Here is a 26,804-nt window from a genome sequence, read left to right on the forward strand (position 1 = left end):
GCAATTTGGCCTTTGATTTACGGATATCAGAAACAGTTTTTTTTTTTTTTTTTACGCCGTAAAATTCATAGACACATGCTACTGAGATGACTTGTTCTAATTTCTCAATTAAGTTCACTTAAATGTGGCACAGAAACTGATGTCATTTTAAATTGTAAGGATTGCAAAATTTTTTAATAAATAAAGTCACAATTCAGAAACCACAGAAACAGTCTGTATACAACCTGACAATACGATAGCTTGAGGCAGACTGAGACCAAAACAAAGCAAGTCGGTAGACCTGCAGTTTAGTGTCCTGAGCCACGTTCAGCTCACAAGTCACCGCCTGCTCTTATCTGTAATCTGGGAAAACAGCTATTTGAATACTTTTTCAGAAAGCATAAAAAACAATTTCCTGAATTTGATTATAAAAATAAAAGTAGGTAATTATCAAAACAATAATGGAAATTGGTAATTATTATTAATTTTTAATTAATAATAATAGACTTGCCAAATTAATTTTTAATTAATAATAACGCTGAAGTTTTGTATAACCTAAAAAAAATATGGTTGAGATTAATACGTATATTACTGTATTATTATTTGTTTTGTCTGGTCCGTTAAATCGAGGGTTTACTGTATTTAAATATGGTTCGTGAAAAATTATGATCATTGTTTATTGAACAGCCTTCATAAAAGCTAATTCAGTGAAGTTCAGGAAAGGAAAGAACTGATAAACTGAATGGGAAGAGGTTACAGATTTAATTATGAAAAAATGAAAATGGTTTCAAATTCTAGACCACTAGTAAAATTATCATCTTACTACAAGATGGAATTGCCCAAATGAATGTTGTGAAACATCAATTTATTGTCTTAAAATGTATTGAATGGGGGTACAGGAAATGACATAATAGTTCACTAGGTTTTGTTTTTACTCAAAACATGTTTAAGTATAAAACAAAATCTGTCTCTCGTCTAAAATGTTTACAGAAGTAAACATAGAGAAGACAAAGAAGTAAACATACAGAAGTAAGCATTTTAGAGAAGACCAAGAAACTAATATGATTTCTTTGTGAAAAAGAATACTTAATATTGTATATGAATATGAATTATTTATGTAAATTGATTTCTTATGGATGGGTGCAGAGAATAGCAACCAAATTAGTCAAGAACATAAAGGGATACTCCTACCACAGAAGACTTCCATTCTGCAAATTACAGTAATTTGGAACCCAGACATTTGCCAGAAGACCTGATAGAAATGTTTAAGATTTTAAATGGATTGAATAAACTTAGTGGAGATGACGATATTATAACTCTTTCTTGGACAACACACAAGGCAAATACTTGAAAAGCAATGATGGCTGCAGAAGAAAGCAAGCTTATAAAGCATTAACAAAAAAAAAAAAAAACTTCCCATATTGCCTGTCCAAGTTCTTCCTGGACAAAAACTACCCATGTCTATAACACCAAATTAAGTTGTTCCAACTTAATTTGGTGTTTTGGTGTTCCAACAAAGGAAAATTTCTGGATATCTATCCTGTAACCATCCTTTGTCAATTTGAATTTATGACCATTTATTTGTGTAGTCTGAGTAAGGGAAAAATTCCATTGGCATTGAGCTCACTTGGATCCATTAGCATTAGTAGAGGCATACAATGCAAGAAATCAAGCTTGTACAGCATCAGCAAAAAAACAAAACAAAAAAAACACTTCTTATTCATTTGCTCCAAAAGTTTTATCCAATTCTTTAAATTTATTTAAGCTATCGACTTCCACAATAATATATGGAAGTTTGTTCCAATCAACCACCACTAGCTAAAGGCAAATTTCTGCACAGTCAGAACTGCAGTTGTCCTTCGTCAGTTTGAATTTATGCCTCCTCAAGTGTGTAATCTGAGCAAGAGGAAGAATCTGATCAGCATTGAGCTTGCTCAAACCATTCAAAACATTATACATCTCAGTCGGACACCTCGCAGGTGCCTAGACTCCAGATGCTGCAATTTGAAGAACTTAAGCCTTTCTTGGTAAGAGCAACCCTTTGTTGCCCTCACCAATTTCCTTGCCCTTCTCTGTATTCATTCCAGCAGCTCTACATCCTTCCTAAAATGAGGCCTCCAGACCTGTAAGCCGTATTCAAGGAGTGGCCTCACCATTGCCTTATACAAGGCGATAATCACCTTCTTATCCTTTCTAGCAAAATTTCAGTATATCATTGACAAGACCTCTTGAGACACTCTGGCAGCCTGTCTGCACTGCTCAGAAAACTCCTTATCTGACTGCACAAGTATTCCCAGAATAGATGCCTCTGTAGCCAAGTGGGAAGGAGCAGCAATGCGTAGCACACGCTTTTTGATTAAACCGGGGTTTGAACCCGTCACCACCAAATACGGAGGAGGCGGAAAGGTCAGGGAATGACCACCACATATCCCGGAGCAATATGGCCTTAGTTGCTAATGCTCCTAAAAACCAAATAACTAACTAACTGTTCCCAGATCTTATTCATTCTCCACTACATTCCGTGTAGTACTGCAAAGTTGGTACGTTACTCTAGGGTTACTTCTACCCATCTGCAGTACTTTGCATTTGTTAATGTTAAACTTCAGTTGAAACCCTCAGCCCATCTACCCAACTTTTCTAGATCCTGTTATAGTAGCATACTGTCATTGCCAACCTTCAAATAGTCTGCAAACTTGGACATTAAGCCTGATATACCCTCATCATTAGTAAATATGAAAACAACAATGGGCCCAACACTAAACCCTAGGGGACTCCACTGATAACATTAGTCTACGAAGAGCAGAGTCCGTTGATTACCACTCTCTGTCCCCCTCCCACTCAACCATACCTCTGTTCATTAGCAGCAACTTGCCCTTAATGCCATACTGCTCCAATTTGTACAGCAGTCTGCCATGTGCAACAGTATCAAAAGCTTTCCTGAAATCCAAGTACAAGAACTCCCCGACTTACGTAAAGGTTGCATTCGCGGAACGTACGTAAGTCAGAATTTCCCCCATGCTTGTGCAGCACTCGCAACTGTGCTCGCTGAATTGATTTAATCAAAAAAATGTTCGACAAACATGTAAATAGAATTATTTATTGTATTTATTCAATTTTTTATCTCATGTGCAGGAAAAATTACAAAAGCGAGCAATTTATAAAATTACAAAAAAAGAGAGGAGACGGGTATTACGTTAGTAAGTTTTACCTCTCGAACATCATTTCCAGAATCAACGTCTTCAGCTGATAAGTACGCTGCTGCGGAGGTCGAGGGTTGTGGAGATTTAAAGGTCAGGCCACACCTAGAGTACTGTGTACAGGTCTGGAGGCCTCATTTTAGGAAGGATGTAGAGTTGCTAGAACGAGTACAAAGAAGGAGGACAACAAGGTTGGTGAGGGCAACAAAGGGGTGCTCTTACCAAGAAAGGCTTAAGTTCTGTAAATTGCAGTGCCTGGAGAGTAAGCACCTATGAGGTGATCTGATTGAGGTGTCTAAAGGCCTTGAATGGGTTGAGCAAGCTGAATGCTGATGGGATTCTTCCTCTTGCTCAGATTAAGAACCTGAGGGGGCATAGATTCAAATTAAGGAGACAGTTGTAGAATAGATGTTCGGAAATTTGAGTTTAGCCAGCAGGTAGTTGATTGGTGGAACAGACTTCCATCTTTTTCTTGTGGAAGTTGATAGTCTAAATAAATTTAAGGCTGAGCTGGACAGGTATTTGGAACGAATGGAGTGGTAAAATAGAGGGGTTTTTTTTGGCTGATGCTGCATGAGCTTGCTTTCTTGCATCGTATGCCTCTATTAATGCTAATTCCATCCATGCTGTGACTGCAGTTTAGCTGTGTTCCTGTCTAGATGGTGATTTTTGGAACAAATTATCTGGTATGAATAAATTCAAGGATGAATTAGACACATTGTTAAAGAGGATGGATAGATGAGGTGGGTAGTGTGTTTTTTTTTTTTTTTTTTTTTTCTGGTGCTGTATAAGTTGGCTTCCTTGCATAATTTCTTACTACTACTAATAATAATGATATTAATAAAAAGATGAATTTAAAGCTGAATTTTTGAATTGTTGGAAGTAGGCCATCTAAATGTAAATTAAAGCCCACAATTGTGAATCTTTAAAAAATCCTTAAGTATTCACACCACAAAATTTGGACTTGGAGTTTCCTTGTAGAAGTGTTTCAAATAATCTGTACTAAAATTTGTCTAAAACTATATCATTTGGTTGGGAAACCACAGTGACTTTGAAATACATCAATATTTGAATAATTGGATTAATGAGAATATACTATAGCAACTCTCTAAGAGGCATCCAGATCGGCTGGGCTACTGGTGACTGGAAGGGAATCAAAGTAGTTTGTACATGTGTAAAAAGTGCTGTTGGAGACCATGATATATTAAAGAGCTTGGTATATTCTTGATATACAAAGGGTACTAGGAAAGTTTTGCAATATGACGCAACAATGAATCATAGGAAGCTGCTTGTTGCTGCATGTTGAGACATGTTCATACGTGCATAGTAGCCGCCGCGCCAAGTCGATGGGCTCAGTTATTCATTAGTAGTGAGAGTGTAAAGTGCTTGCGATGGCATCGTGGTCACGAAATGAGATAAGGACAGTTTTGCGGTATAATTTCGTGCGTGGTTTAACCATAGACCAGTGCTTAGAAGAAATGACTCTTGCACTAGATGATGATTGTCCACATCGTACAACGATATTCAGGTGGTATAGAGAATTCCAAAGGGGAAATTTCACTCTGGAGGATTCTGAGAGGCCGGGAAGGCCACGAACGTCAGTTACGGAGGAAAATGTTACTGCTGTGAGGAAAATGCTTGACGAAAACAGGCGAGTGACCTACCAACAGATAGAGGATACTTTGGGCCTAAATGCACCAGCAATTCATTCGATTCTGCAAGATCATTTGCACGTGAAGAAACTTTGTTCTCTCTGGGTGCCGCATCAACTGACTGAAGAACAGATGACACGACATGTGACTTGGTGCCGGGAGATGTTAAAAAAGTTTGATAAGGGACAATCTCGGTATGTGAACAACATCGTGACAGGTGACGAGACTTGGCTGTACTATTACGATCTGCCGACCAAGGCTCAAAACAAAGTTTGGGTCTTTGATGATGACGACACACCCGTAATTGTCAGAAAATCCCGATCTGTAAAGAAGAAAATGATAGCTGTATTTTTCAAATCGAGTGGAATTGTGGAACGTGTCGTTTTGGACACGCAGAAGACAGTCACTGCTAAGTGGTATACTGAACAATGCCTGCCTAAAGTCATTGGATCTATGAAGAACCTGTGGCCAAAGTCAAGAATGGACACCTGGTACCTCCATCACGATAATGCTCCAGCTAACCGCGCCAAAGCCTGCACCGAATATTTGACCACGACAGGACTGAAACTTCTCGAGCACCCTCCCTACAGTCCAGACCTTGCTCCCTGCGACTTTGCACTGTTCCCGCATGTGAAAATGAAGCTAAAAGGGAGGCAGTTTTCCAGTGATGAGGACCTTCTACGGGCTTGGGACAACGAGTGCGCTTTACTCCCTAGTGAAACTTGGCAGAACTGGTTTAAAGATTGGTTTCGGAGGATGGAGAGGTGTATTGAACATAGAGGAAATTACTTTGAAAAAATTAAATAAACAAAGCTGTATTGCAAAACTTTCCTAGTACCCTTTGTATATACAAGATATTAAAGAATTTCATTAATTTATATACGTATCCCTCTGATGAAAAAGAATACTTTACTTAAAGACAGTTAGCTTATAAAGCATCAGCCAAAAAAAAAACTATAGGCTTTATCTATTCAAACCTTCCAAGAATTTGTCTAGTTCTTCCTTGAATTTATTCATACTACCCATTTCCACAACAACAGATGGAAGTTTTTTGCCAACGCTCAACCACCTGCTTAATGAAGGCAGACTTCTGCACATCTGTCCTGCTTCTGTCTTTATTTCTAAAAATCCTTCCTTAATTTGAATTTATGCCCCCTCTTCATGCACAGTCAGAGAAAGGGAAAGAATCCCAACAGCATTGAGCTCGCTGTCTTCAAAGCCTTTAACACCTCAATCATCTCACTTCGTAGGTGCCTAGTCTCCAGATACTGCAGTTTGCAGAACTGAAGCCTTTCTTATTAAGAGCAATGCTTTATTCCCTTCCCCAATCTGTTTGCCCTTCTCTGTACCCATTCCAGCAGATCTACATCCTTCCTATAGTGAGGCCTCCAGACCTGCATATAATAATATTTGAGATGCGGCCTAACCAAGGTCTTATACAAAGGGATAATCACCTCCTTATTCCTGCTAGCAGAGTTTCTGTATATCATTGACAAAACTGCATGGTCTGGGCTGGCAGCATTTTTGCATTGCTCAGAGAATTTCATGTCTGGCTGTACAATTATCCCCAGGCCTTTTTCATATTCTCCTACCATGAGTGTAGGGGAAAATAAAAGTTGGTACATTAATCTAGAGTTGTTAACCTGGGATTACTAGATAATCCTGGGTTTTTGATAAATAGAACAAACTTATCTGCTAAATAATCTAAATCTCCCAAAAACCTTTCATTTCACAAATATATGACTTCAGTTCTCATCTCAGTAATGTTCATTTCTCTTACCTACAATCTGCCACACCATTTACTTTTTGTGACAAAATGTCAATTATTGGTTGCATCAATTGCCACTCATCTTTGTTGCAGTAATTATTTGCTCTATAATTTCTCTTGCTTTAAGCGTGGTCTTTGTGCATATGTTTGATCTGGTATTTCATGTCATCTTAAGCTGGAGTGTGTTTTTCTCTGGCTTAAAATCTTTTTAAATTCTATCAACATCATATGTTGTCTCTATTGCTCTCCCAATTCTACAAATCAAATTTTTTTACTTCCTTTCTTTGAAAACTTCACTTTCTCCAGATAAACTTGCCTAACAGGAAGGTAATTTTCCTTAGTGGTTTTAGCATTCACAAGTCCAACTGGCATTAATGTTTTAGTTATACAGACCCAGCTAGTCAAGATGTTGAAGCTTTTGAAATTACTAATGATCTTACTAAATTTGTTCATATATATGCCAGAATACTAGATGAACATCACCATTCACCCAACACTCTTGAGATGTTCAAAGTACACAGTCAGTGTTGGTAGACCTCTAGATACCTGAGTAGTTTTTCTCACAAACAACCCTTCGATGTCCAGGGTTGAGGTTAGTAGTCCTCTGGGTACCACAGGTGTTCTCTTCTCCAGTGGGGGACTCTTATGGTCACTCTCAACCTTGTGTGTGTGTGTGTTTTTTTTTTTTTTTGACATTTCAAGAATGCAAAATGGAATGACTTGCAAGATTTCTATTCTTCTTTTCCTTGGTTGGATTACTGTTTTAAATCTGATGTAAATGTTTGCACAGGTCATGTCAGTGAAATTATCTTTGTAGGGATGAAATTGTATAATTCACACTCCACCTTAAAATCTCATCCTTTATCTAAACTTTGGTTTTCCAATAAGTGAGATAAGACTGTTCAAGATAAGAATGTTGCATTTTGCAATTGGCTTGTTGCATCCAAATCTCAAGGTTCATTTTCTGTCTACAGCAAAGCATGCAACAATTGTAAATCAGTTATTAATCAGTCGAGATTATATTTTGAACAGTCTATGAGTAGAAAACTTGCTTCTTGTATCCAAATGGTAGTCGCATTCTGAACTCTTACCAAAGCTATTTGCTGAAACTTTGCCCACCTGTACTCCCACTTCTGTTAAAACCTGATGGTTCTGTTGCTACGCCAAAGATGTCCTGCTTGCATCCTACTTTTCTTCTAATTATTGTATTGACAATCTTGGTAAACCACTTCCTACCATTCCCAGTACACTCCGCTCAATGCCCCCTGTGGTCTTCTGTCAAAAGGATGTCAGAAGAATTTTGAACAGTTTCTTGGTGGCATGAAAGTTCCAGGTCCTAATGGCATTTCTCCACTTGTTCTCAAAACTTGTGCTCCTAAGCTTACTCCTGTTCTGTGTCACCTTTTTATACTTTCTTATTCTACCAATGTTAAGTAGTGGAGAAATCTATGATTGCCAAGATGCTTATACTACCCATCTATGGAAATGGAAAAGTTTGCTGAAACTTAAAGCAGTTACTTGGCATTTCTCAGGCTTTTTATGATGTTTGGTATAAAGCTATTCTTAACAAGCTACTATCTTATGGAATGCTGCCTGTTTTTTTTTTTTTTTTTGCAATTTGTCCAGTTTTACTCTCTGACTGCTCTCTGTGAGTAATGGTTGATGGTTCTCTGTATTTTAGCTGCTCCCTTAAACTGGTGCACCCCAAGGTTCTGTTCTTTTTCCCACTATTTTCCTTTTGTATATTAATGATCCTGTTTCACTGACTGGAAATAGTGTCCATAGCATTTGCTGATGTGAGCACATGCATTCTACCTTCCAGTTTGAGAAACCTTGCTCAGTAAAAACAGCTGGAACTTCTTGCGGTTCCACCATCAATTCTCTAAATTCTGAACTTGAGGTAATTCTTCAGTGTGACAAAGAAAACTTAGTTAATTTTAGTCTTTCTAAAACTTGGTCCTGTCTCATATCATAAAAAGAATTCTTCTGCTCCTATGCTTATCTTTTGTGAAAGATTTCTAGACTAGATCACATATCTCTTTTAGGGATTATCCCAACTTCTAATCTCTCCTGCCACAAGCATATCACAAATATTGCTTCCTCTGCATCTAAAAAACTGGAATTTTCTCTTTTCTCTTGGCATTACTTTGCTTTTAAAAGCTACTTGCTCTGTACAAATCTCAAATCTGTCCTACCATGGGATATTGTTCCCACAATGGTATTCCATGGTATAGGACAGGGAATACCCCACATCTGGGGCAGTGTTCCCATATTCTCTCTCAGACTTTGACTATTCAGAAGAGCAGTTAAGCTAATTAATGATCCATCTCTTTCCACTCTGTCTCATAGAAATTCTGTTTCTGCTGCATGCCTTTTTCTGTAGATACTTCCATGGGCACTGTTCTTCTGAATTGGCTTCTATAATTTCCACCCTCTCTCTTCCAAACCAGTTTGAACACGTGCCACAAGTAGTCGGCATCCTTTTACTGTCCAACTTCAAACTCAGAGACCAACTTTCTTCTTCCTCATTTATTCCTTCAGCGTCTGTTTTCTGGAACAACCACTCTTCATGTATTTCCTGAAAATTACAATCTAATAAATTCAAGTCAACAAATTTCTATCTTCTCAACCTTCAACCCATGCACAGTACTATGTACTCTAGGTTCTAATGCCTTTCATGTTTGGGGGTGTTCGTATTAAAATAGAAATCTTGCTACTTGTCCAAGTGCGAGCTGAGCCTTCTCTTGCTAAAGCTGTTGGTTGCAACTTCTGTCCATGTATATGCCCACTTCTGTTACAATCTGTTGGTTCTTTAGCATTCACCTGTTTTGTGCCACCTTTCTTTACACTTTCTTATTCTACTGGTTCTTTTCTTTCAGCATAGAAATTTTCTCACATCCAGACTAGTTTCTTGAAAAGTGGGGCTAGTAATTTCCCTTCCAATTATTGTTTCATCATGCTTACTTCTACTCTCTTTCTACTGAAATGGAGAATTCTATAAATTACCATTTCTTACACTCAACCTTCCATCTGATCACTTAGCCAGCGTGGATTCCATCAATGTGAATCTCCTAGTGACATATTGGCTTATGTTGTTTATCTTTGAACGAATTCAGTGGAAAAGTTTTGGTGAAACTTTTGCTTGACATATTTCTGCTTTTGAAGGTGACAATATTTTGATTATGTTTAGCAATAAAGGTCTTCCAAACAAGCTTCTGGGTTATTATTAATAAGACCAAATAATGCAAAGAAGCAGACTTTTTGCATTAACCAAAAAATAAAGTAATCAGAATAAAATAAAAAAAAAAAAAAATCTTCATACTATTCCCATTTCCACAAGGTAACATCCAATTCAGCTTTGAATTTATCCAAACTTGCTGTCCCCCCCCCCCCCCGAGTCAGGGGTAGTGAACCTATGGCACATGTGCTGAAAGTGGCATGCATATAAATTTTTTGGGCACTCAGAATTCAGAGCTTCCCAAATAATGTTCAAACTTCGAAACAATATCACTTCAGGAATCCACCTTGAGTCATTTCCTGTGCATGCCCGTTCTCTCTGCCAGGCATTTAGTGATGTCACACCATTCAGTAAATAGTGATTCGTGCAGTGATTTGTTTGAAGTTGGAATGGCGAGATGTACTAACGAAATTGTGTAAATAAACGTCTTGATTATTGCCTTCAGAGGGGCCCACAAAAAAATTCCAATGGGTATGTGAGGGCAATTTTTTAAAAAATTTAGCCAATTTTGGCATGCACCCTTAAACAGTTGTGCCACCCCTGCCCTAGGTAAACTTCATGAGATGTGATATTTTGTTGTTCTCCCTGACATTTTGTTTATATCTCCTAGTTCTTTTCTCACTTATGAAAGAGAACAGACCTTCCTTATTGATTTTAATCAGACGTGCTTAGTTGTCTAAACTTGAAATTTTGTAGCATTACATTTTTAGCCATTCTTCATATGTATTGATTTGCACTCATCACTAATCTGGTAACCCTTCTTAGCACTCTACAGAAGTTCTATGTATTTTTTTTAGGTGTGTCCTCCAGAATTTGGAATATAGTGTTCCAAATGCAGTCTGACCATCATCTTGTATAGTGGGTTAGCACACGCACTTCCTTCTACCTTCTGGTTTGAGAAACCTTGCCTTGTACAAGCAGTTTCAACTTCTCAAATATCCATACCAAATGTTTTATGTGCTGATCTTCAGTGACATTCAGATTTCAGACAAGATCACATATCTCTATTGGGGATTGTCATGACTTTTAATCTTCCTTGGCATGAATACATCACAAATGTTTCTTGTACATCAAATTTTTTTTTTTTTTTTAATCTTAGCATTACTTTTTTCTGTTTTTTTTTTTTTTAATCTTGGCATTGCGTTTTTTTTTTTTATTTTTTTCTAAATGGAATATTTTTTTCAAGATAATTCCTTGAAACCTTTCTCAGACTCCTAGACCTCTATTCAAAAGCTGTCAAGTTTATTAATGCCCCATCTCTTACAAAGTTTCTTCACACTATCTCATTACTGTTCAGTTTTGGCTGCATGCCTTTTCTATACTTTCATGAATTGGCATCTGTTAATTCTTGCACTCTCTTCTAAACCAGTCGGAACTCGTACAACATTCAGCAATGAATATTCATTCCCTGTCCATCTCCAAACCTCACAGAACTAACTTTTCCTCTTCCATCTCTTCTATTTCTATTCTCTAGGACAATCTTCCTTCACATACAATCAAAGAAATTCAAGTCTGATATTAGCAGATATTTTCTGTCCTTGTCATACTTTAACCCATACATGGTACTTAGTACTATAGGTTCTAATATCGTTGGCGCCTCTGTAGCCAGGTGGGAAGGAGCAGTAGCGCGTACCACATGCTTCTTGATTAGACCGGGGGTTCGAGCCCGTCACCACTAAATACGAAAGATGCAGAAAGGTCAGGGAATGACCACCGCATATCCCGGAGCAATATGGCCTCAGTTGCTAATGCTCCTAAAAAAAAAAAAATCTAATATCTTTTATATTTCTTCTGGCCATGGCCATTAGATGCTGCCTTCTTTAGAAAGGTAACATCTGCATTGAATTTGATTGCAGTATTAGCCTTAGAGAATTTGAGAAAACTTAAGTAGCGAACATATTTTCCCTTTATGTGATCACACACCAACAGGGGGCCATAGGTTCAAATTAAGGAAGGATTATTATAGACTTGAAAAAAAAAAACTTGCTTTTAGTCAAGAGTAATCAGTCTTAGAATATAACCAGCTAACCTTGAGTCGGAACTTGTAGATTAATTAGGGATTAGAAAATATTGGAAGAAATACATAAAATATAAAACTTATTTGGCATTTTATGTTTATATTTATTTGTTTATTGTTATTTATTTATTTTTATTTTTTTGATAGTGGCTGCCACAGAAGCTTTGCTTCCCTGCACTGTTCTGCCATTTTAATACTAATAATTTCCTATGTTAATGATTCCACTTTTGTTCACAATTCATGAGTTGGGTTCAGTTTCATTACCTCTGTGAAAAAAAATAAATTATTTTAAGTATTGTTATTATTTTTATGTATTTATTTATAAAATAAACATGGACCATCTGAAAGAAACCTCATGAGTTTCTTTCACATGGTCCACAGTGTTGTGTACATATCACATACTGCCAAATTCCATGATTATTTGTTGCTTTTCCACATTTGCTTGAGTAAGCATAGTTTAATTCAGGTCACACCCTGTGTGTGTGCATGTGCCTGTGCACACTTGCTTGTTTCGTTCTGGTTAATGCTTTAAAATGCTTACGTAGACTCGTCATTGCTGAACTTAGGTAAGTCAATTTTATTAGTGAGTAGTTCATGCTTTGTGGAATTTACTTCTATTGACAATTTTCATAAAGTTTCTAAGGATGATTTAGTAGTTTTTAAGAGATAAAATAGTAAACAACATGCTTTGTTGTTATAATGCTAATTTTCCTTGAAAAAGAAAAACTGATGAATAATTTGTCTACATACTTAAAGTTGGATTGTGTTAAAAATAAGAACTGTGCAAAACTATGCACAGTAAAAAATAAATGTTTAAAACTGGTTAAAAGTTAAAATTTCATTGTATGCTGTACAAATAATGTCATTCTTGTTTATATTTGGGCTATCACAAAATATTTCTCTGCATTTTTGCAAAATCTTTCCTATGTTGAGAGAAAATAAAAATGATGCAAGTCAACCATAAAAATTTGTAATAGGTATTTTTTGTATTTGAGAAAAGAAAATATAATTTTAGTTGTAGTTGATAGGTTTTATATTTTAAATTAAATTAATATAGCTTCTGAATCTTTATAGAGATAGTGATATAACAGGTAATTACATCTTAGCAAACAGTTTCTTTGTTTGCAGTGCTGCATAAAAAGAAGATGGAGCTGAACACAAGATGTTCCAGAAATGCAGAATATTTTCAAGGTGACAATTTTATGTGATCTGAATGAGCAGTCTGTATTGCACAGTAAATTGCTATACTGAAATACGGATAGATTAACTGTACAGTATCTTTAGATATATTTCATGAAACACACGCACTCTTCCCACCCTCTTCAGAATTTTCATATGAGTTGATGTTGCACATTATTTTTAAGCATTACTTGTTATTCTCCATATTACCTTTACAGCATATATATAATTATTAAATTTTAGTTTGTGTTTTTTTTTTATTTCCTAAAATTAATATAAAATTTGGATACATAAAAAATAAGATACACCTATAAAAAAACATGTTTTTTTATAATATGAAACCGTTATGCCTTTATTATTTTTTTAAGTTCTATATATGCATACCTGTTAACAACACATTTTTAATAGACATTTATGTTCAGCCACTAAATACTTGGCTGCTTAATTTCTGTCCAGAGTTACATCATATATGGTTTAAGTTAATGTAATTTTTCTAAATAAAATCATTATTATATATTGGTTTGATTTTTTTTTCCTCAAAAAAAAAATAATAATAATAATAATAACTGCCACAAATGTAAATCTCTCTGTACTTGGATAATAGACTGCAACCATGCAGCTATATATATATATATATTTGATATTACATTTCTGTCTAATAATAATGTGCATGGTTTCAAGAGTTGCTGTAAAAAAATTTACAGCAACTTTTGGTAGAAAACAGTTTTTCTTTTTGTGCATCCAGACATTTTAATGTTTGGACACACAAAAAGTGGAATGGTTGTGAAGTATACATTGTTTTCAGGTTGATACTTTCTGTAAGCTCTTGGGAAAAAAAAAAAAAGCTTTCAGCTTGAAACAAAAGAAATCTAGAAATCAATATAAAAGTTATAAGCATTGTCTAATATACAAACAAGATTTGAGTCCATTGCATCTATTTCAGCACATGAGACCATTATGCACTGGTGTGGTGTTTTAGAAACTGGTCTGTACAAGTGCTTTGCTCTCCAGGGTTATTTGTCATCTACATGCAGTCAGGACTATTAATTCAAGGCATTTTCATTTGAATAAATTTATTTTTCAAGTTAGGTAAAAGTGCAAATGAAACCTAAAAATTGGTAAAAACAAGGGTATGGTAATGATTCTCTATCTTGCTTATGTATTTTTCACATTTGCATGACTTTGGAATGGCTATGAGGATCTGGAAGCCTATTTTGACTGCTTCAGACATCCAAAACAATAACAAACCAAAGTTCGCATATTGGTTTTGTCTGATTGTCAAATGATTTTTTGAATGATGGAAGAACGACTTCACATTGAGAGAAATAACGAGAAATTAGAAATAATCCTGACAGACAGTTTGGGTTTGCTGCACTATTTAGCTCCCGAACAAAAGCTGCTCAGGCTTAACCATGCAAGAAGCTCATCCATGCTATTGATGATGATTTCTCCTTTTCCTGTTAATCATGATAAGTGATTAGCTATGTTTATAATACAGTCCACAGATAGAGGCAAAGTGTGCTAAATTCAAAGTGATATTAATTGGTTAAAAGAATTCAAATAGGCCTGTTTGAAGAAAATGAAAGCTAGATCTGTCATACCAAAACTCTAGATTGCATTCTTTATCAAGGAGTTTTTTTTCAAAAAGTGGATTGTAATGTTGATTTCCCCCCCATATTCCTTTCATGTGTCTTCCCTCTCCCAGATCACTTGTATCTCCAAAATCAGATATATAGTGAGAGACAACAATTTGACAGTGACAAGAGTATTAAAAGAAAAGTGACAAAGGGATTGCTGGTGTTCAGTTCAAATACATTTAAAAATTAAGTCCCAACAGCTCTACAGTGATCTCACAAAATTTATAGCTGCTCAAGGTGATTACTTCAAAAAATATTAACTTTTTTTGACACCTGAGTCAATTTTAATTAAAATTGACTCAGTCAACTTAATTGTCAAATATTATATAAAACAATGTTTACAACTACCCAATGGTATGCTAATATTGTAGAGGACTATTAGAGAATGGATTTTTAGATAATAAAAAAAAAAAAAGAAATTTTATGTTCTGTAAAATTTGAAATGTTTTGAAAAAGTATAAATTATTTAGTTTTTTCAAATAGCATTTCTAATATGGCAAAAAAACCAATTGTTAAATCATTACTCTGGTATTGTAAATATAATACTTTAGTAATATATCAACTAGATGGACAGAAAGAAATAATCAGCTGAATTTACTTTGGGATGGGTGGGGAGAATATCAGATTTTCTGATATTCCCCCCCACCTGCTGAAAGAATAATTTCTTGGAGCCAATAATAATTCTAATATTCACCCTATCAAGGTGTCCTCTGGGGGATCATATGTTTGCAAAAGACTATCCAGGGAATTCTACAGAAATTAAATGAATGGAATACTATCAATGGCTCTTACAGCAATACTTGTTTTGTTTGTTATGTCATTGACACAATAAACCAAGCCATTGGTCGTATTGGTAACAGGATGATATTCCATAGGGTGATAACTAACACAAGTAACCGTAGGTTATAAGGTGTGTTTATGGTTTTTCTTTTTGTTGAAGTTATAACTGATGATACTGAATAAAGACAAGTGGAAGTAATTCTGTTACTTCCACTTGTAGAAGTCATAAGTTAGCAAGGTGTTTCAAATGCATTTCAATGCACATCACTCAGAATGGCCCCTAGTTACCCTTTCCTATGTGTATACAAAATGTCAAAATTCAAGTATGTGGCATTAGTGTTGATAGGAACATTCAGTAGACCTTCACAAAACATTTCTGTTGAAGCAACAATCTCATCAGTGCTTGGAAGCTCTTCACTCAGCCCAAACAAATTTCTGCATTGCATATCTAACTGGAGTGGAAACTGGGATATTAAAATCTGATATTCACCATATCCTGAAGAGAAATCAGCAGTAGCAGTATTCTTTAAACACTAAATTGAGAATGACTCTAATCAAAACAGAGTTCTATCAATGGGCATGGAACAAGAAAATCCTGTTTTCAGGGATGAGGATAATTTTTTGTAACATTAAAAATTAGTTACAGTTAGATTGCTGTTTAAGTAATTTTTATTACTTAATCAGTAACCCTAACTGGTTAAGAAATTAACTAGTTTTATTAGTGAGTTCCGTTAGGATTACTGGTCCAAAGAGTAATCCTAACTGGATTGGATCCACTCAGGTGGACCACACCACATCATGGTATGGTATGATATGTGGTGTGGTCTCTGGAAAGATCAAATAAATACCTTTTTCAACTGAAATGGTGAAAGTAAAGCTGTTGCTTCACTGAACTGTTGCAGAGCTGAGATTTTCCAAGTGTCCTCAATAAGCAGTCTGCTGCTCATTGAGGACTCCTCATTTTTAAAATGTGTTTTATGAAATATTTTAAAAGGACTGCATATCATTATCGTTAATACAATGATCTTAATGCTCACAGCAGAACAAACTTCCTTCTTGAATTGCTCTGTTATTGCCTTACTCTCAAAACATTCATCTGAATGTACTGCAGTCGGCAGTTGCATTATTTTCAAATAAATGCCATTTATCTGCTGCCTCAAAATTATAAATTGCGGATTAACCTTTTGAAGATATCATGTATTCTTAAATGCTCAGGTGTTACTACTCTTAAGTAGCAATACCTGAACAACTCATGAAGGCAAAGTTTGTTCTGCTGTGAATATTAAGATCATTGCATTAACTAAGCAGTTTAAATCGTACTGGCAAAAAAAAAGATTAAGAAGTCCTAACTGCATACAATTTAATAATTATTTTAATAAATATAATTTGATCTGTTTAATTATTATTTAATTTTGTCCCTGAAAACACAGAATGGTATATTTTTATTTTAATCAAATTTTAAAGGGGGAAAATGGTAACTCTGCAGGGTTATTTCACCTTTAACAGTATTGGACTATTGTGATTGCCACAGGATGGCAATCCCAATACACTTAGCATTAGTTGAAGCATATCATGTAAGAAAGCAAGCTTATACAGCATCAGCCAAAAAAAAAAAAAAAAAAAAAAAAAAACTCTCCCATTTCACCCATCCGGTCACTCCAAATGTTTGTCTAGTTCAGCCTTAAATTTATTTAAGCTATCAACTTCCACAATGACAGATGGAAGTCTGTTGCAGCAATCAACTACCTGTTGGCTAAAGGCAAACTTCTGCACATCTATTCTACAACTGTCTTTCTTCAATTTGAATCTATGCCCCCTCAGGTTCTTATTCTGAGCAAGCGGAAGTATCCTGTCAGCATTGAGCCTGCTCAAACCATTCAAGGCCTTATACACCTCAATCAGATCACCTCGCAGGTGCCTAGTCTCCAGATGCTGCAACTTGCAGAACTTAAGCCTTTCTGCATAAGCGCACTGCTTTGTTCCTCTCTCACCAATCTTGTTGCCCTTCTCTGTACTTGTTCTATCAACTCTACATGCTTCCTAAAATGAGGCCTCCAGACCTATATACAGTACTCAAGGTGTGGCCTGACCGTTGCCTTATACAAAGAGATGAAAGTGTTGAATTTGAAAGTGTCTGTAATTCTGCCCTGTCACGATAGGAGGGAGTATATGATGAGAGCCTTGTCGATCAATTCGGCCCTGGAGAGATTGTGCAAGGCTCAAGGCGTGGAATTTTTCTCAGCCTGGTCTGTGCTTGTTGACAGGAGAGTGCTTCTACGGGGATGGGATGCACTTAAATAGAAAGGGTGTAAGAATATTTGCTGATGCTATCGAGGAAGAGTTAGGTGTGTCGGAAAACTGCTAGCTTGTGGAATACACGGACTAATAGATCAACAGTAGCTGCTGGCAGAGGTAAAAGTGATTCTTGCACTACTTCTATCGAAATGCAATTGAGCAGCAGCCTGGAAAGCAAGGCAATGGGAATTTCCAGGATTGCTGGGAGTCACAGTGGAACAAGTAAATACATGGACTGTGTTATGGTAAGTAAGAGTAGAAACAGGTGCATGTATACTTGCATGTTCACCAATGCTGGGAGTATAGTTAATAAATTCAGCAGCAGCAGCAGCCGCCTGGAAAGCAAGGCAATGGGAATTTCCAGGATTGATGGGAGTAACAGTGGAACAAGTAAATACATGGGCTGTGTTTGGGTAACTAAGAGTAGAAACAGGTGCATGTATACTTGCATGTTCACCAATGATGGGAGTATAGTTAATAAATTGAATGAGCTTGAAGTGACGCACCTTAAGAAGTGCTGGTCAAGACATCAAAGGCAGATATTGTTGGGACATCGACATGGTGTCACACAGATATAAGCATTGCAGAACTGAAATTTGGGGAGTACAACATGAACAGAAAGGATAGACAGGACAGAAAGGGAGGAGAGGTTATACTATTAGTTAAGAAACACACAAAATCTAAGGAAGTGCATCCAGTTGATGTTGGTGGACAATGCAATGTTGAGTCTGTTTGGTGTGACACAAGCACTGGGAAAAGAAAAAATGAGAGTAGGTGTGTGTTATAGGCCAAATGAATTTGATGAGTATAATGAGCAATTGTGCAGAGAAATAGTGGTCCAATAAATAAGTGTCTTATAATGGGGGATTTTAATTTCCCAGAGATTGACTGGAATTTGTGGGTTGGTCACTCACACACTAGCAGGGCTTTTGTGGATTTATTGGATGATTGTTTTCTATGGCAGCATGTTCGGGAGGCAACTAGAGGGAGTAATACTCTTGATACTGATTATCAGTAGTGATTCTTCAAGCATCAAGAATCTGCAGATAAAGGAACCACTAGGTGGCAGTGATCAGTGTGCTGAAGTGGGATTTACTCAAAGAGGTAACTACCATCGAGGGTAAAGGGAAGGGTTTTTGCTTTCGTAAAGGTCACTACGGTGGTCTGAGACAGTATTTAAATTCTATACAGTGGGACCAACTGATGATGTTACCAACAGCAAATTCAAAATGGGAAGCATTCAAAGAATTAATCTTGGAAGCTATTAGGCTTTTCATACCAACAAAGAAATATTGTTCAAGATTTAGGACTAAGTGGATGTCAGATGAACTAATTAGACATGTGACACAGAAGCCTATGGTAAATATGAGTAACCAAGTTACAAAGTAGGTTATGCAGGCGAAGACAGATTACGAGAAATCTTCGGCAAATGATGCAAAGAAAAACAGCAAAGAATTCTTTGTGTGTGTGTAAACTCTAGAAGGAAGGGGATGAATCAGCTTGGTCCACTTGATATTGATGGTTCAACTGTTGATGATCCTGCTCAGGTAGCTAACAAACTAAATGAATATTTGGCATCTACATTCACACATGAGTTATTCAGGGAGGGGAATGCCCGAGGTGTATTCAACTCTGGCAGTTAGCTAGATAATCTTGTAATAACTGAGAGTAAAGTGGAGGAGAAATTGTTGAAGATAAAAAAGGCACCTGGGGTGGATGGAATCTATCCAATTATATTAAAGGTGGTGTCAAAGGAAGTAAGCCAACCCTTAGCCATAATTATGAGAGCTTCCCTGGACTGGGGGAGGTACCCGTGGACTGGAGATGTGTAAATGTGACCCCAATCCACAGAGAACAATCAAAGGGAGACAGGTAATTACAGACCTGTTAGTTTAACTTCTGTTCCAGGGAAATTAATGGAGGCACTGGTTAAAGAAGGACTGCAGGATCATCTAGACAAGACTTCAGTTATAGCTCAGACACAGCATGGGTTTGTTAAGGGGAAGTCTTGTCAGACTAATTTGATTGGATACTATGATGTAGTCACAAAGGAACTGGATGCAAAGAATAACTTTGATATCATATATTTGGATCTTAGAAAGGCCTTTGATACTGTTACACATGGAAGACTGCTGCACAAATTGGAGCAGTGTGGCATTGGGAGCAAATGGCCGCTATGGATAAAGGGATGGCCGAGTGAGAGAAGACAGAGTGGTAATCAATGGACACTGCTCTTTGTGGACTAATTTTATCAGTGGAGTCCCTCAGAGTACAGTGTTGGGTTTATTGTTGTTTTCTGTATTTATAAATATTAATGATGGTATATCAGGCTTAATGTCGAAGTTTGCAGACGATACGAAGGTTGGCAGGGTTGTTAATGACAGTACACTGCTGCAACAGTATCTAGAAAAGTTGAGCACATGTGCTTGAGAGGTGGCAAATGAAGTTTAACATTCACAAATGTAAAGTGCTGCATATGGGAAGCAGTAATCCCAGAGTAATGTATCAACTCTTTGGTACCACACTGACAGTGGTAGAGAATGAAAAGGACCCGGGGGTAATTGTTCAGGCAGATATGAAGTTTTCTGAGCAGTGCAGAAGGTCTGCAAGAGTAGCTCATGGTGTCTTGTCAATGAATTTTTCTACCAGGGATAAGGAGGTGATTATCCCCTTGTATAAGGCAATGGTCAGGCCACACCTTGAATACTGTATACAGCTCTGGAGGCCTCATTTTAAGAAGGATGTAGAGTTGCAACAAGTACAGAGAAGGGCAGCAAGATTAGTGAACAGAACAAAGGGTTGCTCTTACGAAGAAAGGCTTAACTTTTGAAAATTACAGTGTCTGGAGACTAGGCATCTGCGAGGTGATCTGATTGAGGTGTATAAAGCCTTGAATGGTTTGAGCATGCCCAATGCTGATGGGCTTCTTCCTATTGCTCAGAATAATCACCTGATAGGGCATAAATTCAAATTGAGGAAAGACGGTTGTAGGATAGATGTGCGGAAGTTTGCCTTTAGCCAGCGGGTGGTTGATTGCTGGAATAAACTTCCATCTGTCGTAGAAGTTGATAGCTTAAATAGATTCAAGACTGAGCTTGACAAACATTTGGAGTGAGGAGATGGGTGAAAAAAGGGGTTTTTTTGTTTGTTTTTTTTTGTGGCTGATGCTATATAAGCTTGCTTTCTTGCATCATGTGCCCTTGCTAATGCTAATGATCACCTCCTTGTATCTGCTTGCAAAATTCCTATATATCATTGACAAAACTCGATGACCTGCTCTGGCAGCCCATCTGCACTGCTTAAAAAACATATGACTGCACCCCCCAGGTCTTTTTCATTCTCCACCTCCCTCAGTGTAGTACCCAAGAGAAATATACACAAGTGGTACATTTCTCTTGGGTTACTGCTACCCATATGCAGCACTTTGCATTTGTCAATGTTAAATTTCAGTTTCCACTTCTCAGCCCATTTGCCCAACTTTTCTAGATCCTGTTGCTATAGCATACAGTCTTTACTGTCATTAACAAACCTGCCAACCTTTGTATCACCTGTAAACTTGGACATTAAGCCTGATATACCTTCATCAAGATCGTTGATAAACACACAAAACAACAATGGGCCCAGCATAGAACCCTGGGAGCAACCCTTCACTAAAAACAATAGTCCACATAGAGCAGTGTCCATTTATTACCACTCTCTGCCGTCCCTTTATCCATTGCAGTAACTTACCGCTCCAATTTCTACAGCAGTCTTCCATGTGCAACAGTATCAAAAGCTTTCCAGAAATCAAGTATATGATATCAAAATTATTTTTTGCATCCAGTTCCTTTGTGACCACATCATAGTATCAAATCAGATTGGTCAGACAAGCCTTCTCCTTAACAAATCCATGCTGTCTGAACTATTACTGCAGTCTTGTCTAGATGATCCTGTATCACCTCTTTAACCAGTGACTCCATTACTTTCCCCTGAACAGAGGTTAAACTAACAGGTCTATAATTATTTTTGAATTGGGGGTACATTTGCACATCTCCAGTCCATGAGGACCTCCCGTGGCTCTAAGGACGCTCTCATAATTATGGCTAGGGGATTGCTTACTTCTCTTGCTTGGCGCCTCCGTAGCCAGGTGGGAAGGAGCAGCAGTGCGTAACACGTGCTTCTTGATTAGACCGGGGTTTGATCCCGTCACCATCAGATGCAGAAAGGTCAGGGAATGACCACCGCATATTCCCGGAGCAATATGGCCTTGGTTGCTAATGCTCCTAAAAACCAAATAACAAACAAACAACTTCCCTTGCTGCCTCCTTCATTATAATTGGATAGGTTCCATCTGCCCCAGGTGCCTTTTTATGTTTAACTTCAACAATTTCACCTCCACTTTGCTCTCAGTTATCACAAAATCACTTGGCTTTCTGTTAATTTAATAAACTTCTGGCATTCCCCCTCCTTGAATAAATCCTCGTGTGAATATAGATGCAAAATACTCATTCAGTTTATCAGCTACTTGAGCAGGATCATGAATAGTTGAACCATCAATGTTAAGTGGATCAATCTGATTCATCTCCTTCCTTCTAGAGTTTACATAAGTAAAGAACTCTTTGCTGTTTTTCTTTGCATCTTTGCCAAAGATTTCTCGTAATCTGCCTTCACCTGCCTTACCTCCTTTGTGACTTGATTACAGACTAGCTTATATCTGTCGTAGGCTTCTCTGTTGCCTGATAATTTATATGCATCCCATGCATTTTTCTTCTCTGCCGCGAGCCTCATTATTTCATCCGACATCCATTTAGGCTCAAAGCTTGAACAGTATTTCTTAGTTGGTATGAAAAGCCTCGTAGCCTCCAAGATGAAGTCCCTGAAGGCTTCCCATTTAAAATTCACTGTTGGTAACATCAGTTGATCCCACTCTAAAGAATTTTAAAACTGTCTGAGACCTCTGTAGTCACCTTTACAAAAACAAAAACCCTTTCCTTTACTCTTGATGGTAGTTACATCTTTAAGTAAATCCCAAATCAATGCACTGTGATCACTGCTGATAATCAAATCAAGGGTATTCCTCCCTCTGCTTGCCCCTCGAACATTTTGCTGTAGAAAGCAATCCTCCAGTAAATCCATAAAAGTCTTGCTTGCGTGCAAATTACCAAACCACAAGTTCCAGTCATTATCTGGAAAGTTAAAATCCCCCATTACAAGACCTCTTGTCAGAAATATTCCTTTCAGGTCTGGACCTTATGTCTAGAAATTTTTTTTGCTATATTTTTCCCGGTGCATTCTATTTTATCGCAGAAAGCAACATGCTGATCTAAATGGAATTTCCCTGTAATGAGTTGGGCAGGAGGTGTTGATATGGTATTATAAGATTTAGATGTGCACAAGAGGAAGAGACGAATTTTTCCCAGCCTCTCAGTGATGGTCCTCTTGTCCACAAAAAACCAGATCTAGGCTCTATAAGATGGATATATGCTGGTTTAGCATGTGTTGGATTGGTAGGTTTCACAATCCTGAAAAATGAAAGGGGCTGCAAAACTTATTTTTCATACATGCTTGAGAAATACCCCAGTGCTGGCATGACCGAATCAGTTGATTGAAAAAAAGTTTGATTTCTTTTAGGTTAATATTTTGATAAAAATTATGTGGTAGTTGTAACTGGTGGTTATCGCTGTCCTCCCAACACCATGTGGAAAGGTGACAGGAATTTTATGGGCTGGACTTTTTTTCATTCCAAGGCTGTTAGTGATTTTTTTTTTTACACAGAATATACACAATTTATGGACAAAATACACCTGGGCGGATTGAGATTTTTTTTTTATTGCTGACAATTATATGTTGGTGTACTTTGGAAGTGTAAATGACACTCAGTTTCTACCTAGCATGCATGAAGGTCAGTAAAATAGTGAAAAAGAAATGGTAGTTATTTGAACATGTTTATTTATGGGCATAAACTGAGAACAAACACTACATAAGACATGCACAGCATTTATAGAAGATTCAGTGAGTACCTGCAAAGAGCAGTGTCAAAAAATGATTCAAAATTTTATTGAGGTGATGGGTCACTTGATGGTGACAAACTGAAGACTGCTACTGAGTTGGATTCAAGACCCATACCAGGTGCTTGCAAAATGATTCAGTGTGAATGATGAAACCATTTTCATTTACATCATCGGGGAAAAGGTGTACAAACTGAGCAAATAAGTTCCACATAAATTCTCAGCTGACTCCAGTGATTTAATTTACTTGTCATATTGCAATAATGAGCCATTTTCTTTTTGGACCAGCTGTTGATGTGTGACAAGAAAGTGGCTCTTGTTACCAACAATGTACAATCAAAATGGTTATCATCCTGTGAATCTGCACTCACACGGAATTCCCCACATCAACAATAAAAGATTTTGCTGTCTTGTGGATTACAGTGTTATTGTCCATTGCAAGCATCTATCCTCTGGTCAAATCAGGTAACATCAAGCATTGTCATTTTTTAACATTTATTTTACATTTTGTTCTAAGAACCATGAACTTTTTTTTGGTTATCTGATAATTTAAACATGTATTTAATAGGTTTTTTTTTTATGAAAACCCCAAGCACGATATTTGCAGCCCAGTACCATGCATGGGGTGAAGGTTGATATGAAAGAAGATACTTGTTGACAATATACTTCAATTTCTGTAGATTGTAATTTTCAGAAAATATGTATGAAAGGTGGTTGTTCCAGAAAAGGGAAGTTGAAGGAATAAATGAAGAAAAAAAAGTTGATTACTGTGCTGTGGGTTTGAAGTTGTAAAAGGATGCTGGCTGGTTGCACCATGTGTTCAGACCAGTTTGAAAGAGAGAAATCATAGAAGGAAATTCAGAAGAATTTAGAAAAGGCATTTGGCAGAAACAGAACATCTATAAGACAGATGTTCTGTTTCTGTTGGATACGGTTCATTAATTAACCTAACTGCCCTCTTTTGAATAGAGTCTAGAAGAGCCTGAAGGAGGTTATGGGGGCAGCAATCCAGATGTGGAAACAATATTCCATGGTAGAGTGAATGAGATTTGTACAGAGTGACTAGGACTTTTAGATAGACAAATAAACTAAGTTAACTTTGTTCCACTGAAGAATTACCTGAAGATCAGCATTTAAGGAATGGACTGTAGATATTCAAGAAGTTAAAGCTATTTGTGTAGGGCAAGGTTTCTCAAATTGGGAGGTGGAATGCAATGAACTATCTGTATATAAGATTTCTGGTCAATGGAACATCTTTAATATACAAGAGGAAAAGGGTGGGAGAAAGGACTGAATCTTGGGGGAGCATTAGTTGTGTTAGAAGACAGCGCTCCGCCATCGTCAGCAGTCAGATAAAACTGGATACCCCATTACAAAACACAGTTGGTAAAACTAAATTGATTGAAGCTTATTTAGAAGACCTTTATGCCAAATAAAATCAAAAACCATTGAAATGTTAAGAGCAACTTCTTGATTTTCAATAAAATTTTCCATAGATGGAGAGCAAGTCATGTATCACCATTGGATCCAACACTGATGAAATCCATACCAGTAATCATTGAGTAGATGGAAGGTTTCGAGATGGTTTAGGAGTTGGCAGTTAACTAATTTCTCCATGCCGTAGCCTAGTGGTCAGGCGCGCGAGTGCATAAGTACACGTGCCTTGAGTGACTGGGGTTCAAGCCAGTGACTGCTGAATACGGTGCTGTTTCTTGTATTCTGTCTATCTTGTGAACTCCCTGACCGTTTGGTCGTCCCGGAGTATAAATAGAAAATTTATTTTTAAGGCCGCCGTAGTCTAGTGGTCAGGCACGTGGGTGCATAAGTACACGTGCCTTGAGTGACTGGGGTTCAAGCCCGTGACTGCTGAATACGGTGCTGTTTCTTGTATTGTGTGTATCTTGTAAAACTCCTGTGACAGTTTGGTCGTTCCGGAGTATAAACAGAAAATTTATTTATTTATTTTTTACTTTAGAAAGAGGAAGTAAGTGCACTTGAATGAAGAATGGATGGGATAGGTTTTTTTGCCATTTTTAAGCTGCTGGATATGAGGAAATACCAAGCAGAAGGGAAAACAGCAGTGGAATGTGTGAGAGGGCAACACAATGAGAGTGAGCACAGGTTTTGAGAACAGTTAGAGAAATACCATGGGGAACTTTGCTTTCTTGGCATCAAAGTTCAAATTTCTGACATTCTTTTGATGGAAGATCACAGAAGGCATTGAAGGTAGCATACTGGCAATGGTAGCTGATGGTATACCCAGGTCATCAATGCAGGATTAGAAGAAAAGTAGGATGCTAGCAGTTGGCTTTATATTTATCTGAGGTGGCAATAGAACCAACCAAAAGTTCAGTCAATAGCTTTAGTAAGAGACCAGAATGCTTGACTAATTGCACAAGAAGCAAAATTTCAACTTATTCTATACAAAATCTAGTTTGGACTTGATTGATAACTGCTTTACAATTGTTGCAAGCTTTTGTGTAAGTAGAAAATGAATTTGGAGATTTGAATGCAAGCCAATTGTGATATGTGACATTCTTGAACAGCCTTAACATTTGGAAAATCAGGGTTTAGATGGAGGAAGAGATTTTTTCAGGTGGAGTGTGGAATAAAGAATTTCATGTCTACAATAATAAATTCACTTGTACTTGGGATGTCTATCACAGATATATTCACTTTAATGATATTCTTAGGGGTGGTGGTGGGGGATTGCATTGGTTTTCGGGGGCAGTAGTGCTTGGCTGATCATTGTTAAGACCCTGGAATCATAATCTGAGCAGATGTTGACAGAAGAATTTAAACTAATCCAAACAAGGAAAAGAAATCTCAGATCATCCCATTTTCCTTTCTTGTAAAGCCAAACAACAAGAGGTTGAGATTGGCCATGAGAGGCTTCCATCAACAAACAAGGTGAGAAGAACATGCATGAAGTAACGAAATTTTTGGATATGGTGTACACTTAAGAATATACCCAGCTACTTGACTTATTGTTGGTTCGACAGTGACCCCATACACATGCTAGTGTACGCTGAAAGGACAATTTATGGGATACCTGGTTCCTAGGCAATGTGACAC

General features: G+C 37.2%; 1 protein-coding gene across 2 annotated transcripts in view; it reads left to right on the forward strand.

Annotated features, from left to right (window-relative positions):
• Window positions 1–13,233, forward strand: part of LOC150076716 (luc7-like protein 3) — a 192,071-nt gene extending 178,838 nt beyond the window's left edge. For both annotated transcript variants that reach the window (XM_090386953.1, XM_090386956.1), the window contains exon 10: window positions 12,980–13,233. The gene's annotated coding sequence lies outside the window, so the exon portion shown is untranslated. The remainder of the gene's footprint in view (window positions 1–12,979) is intronic.
• The last annotated feature ends 13,571 nt before the right edge of the window (window positions 13,234–26,804 follow it).

Source organism: Mastigoproctus giganteus, chromosome 12, assembly GCF_048544385.1.
Source record: "Mastigoproctus giganteus isolate SK-2022 chromosome 12, ASM4854438v1, whole genome shotgun sequence".
In the NCBI taxonomy this organism is placed as follows: domain Eukaryota; kingdom Metazoa; phylum Arthropoda; class Arachnida; order Uropygi; family Thelyphonidae; genus Mastigoproctus; species Mastigoproctus giganteus.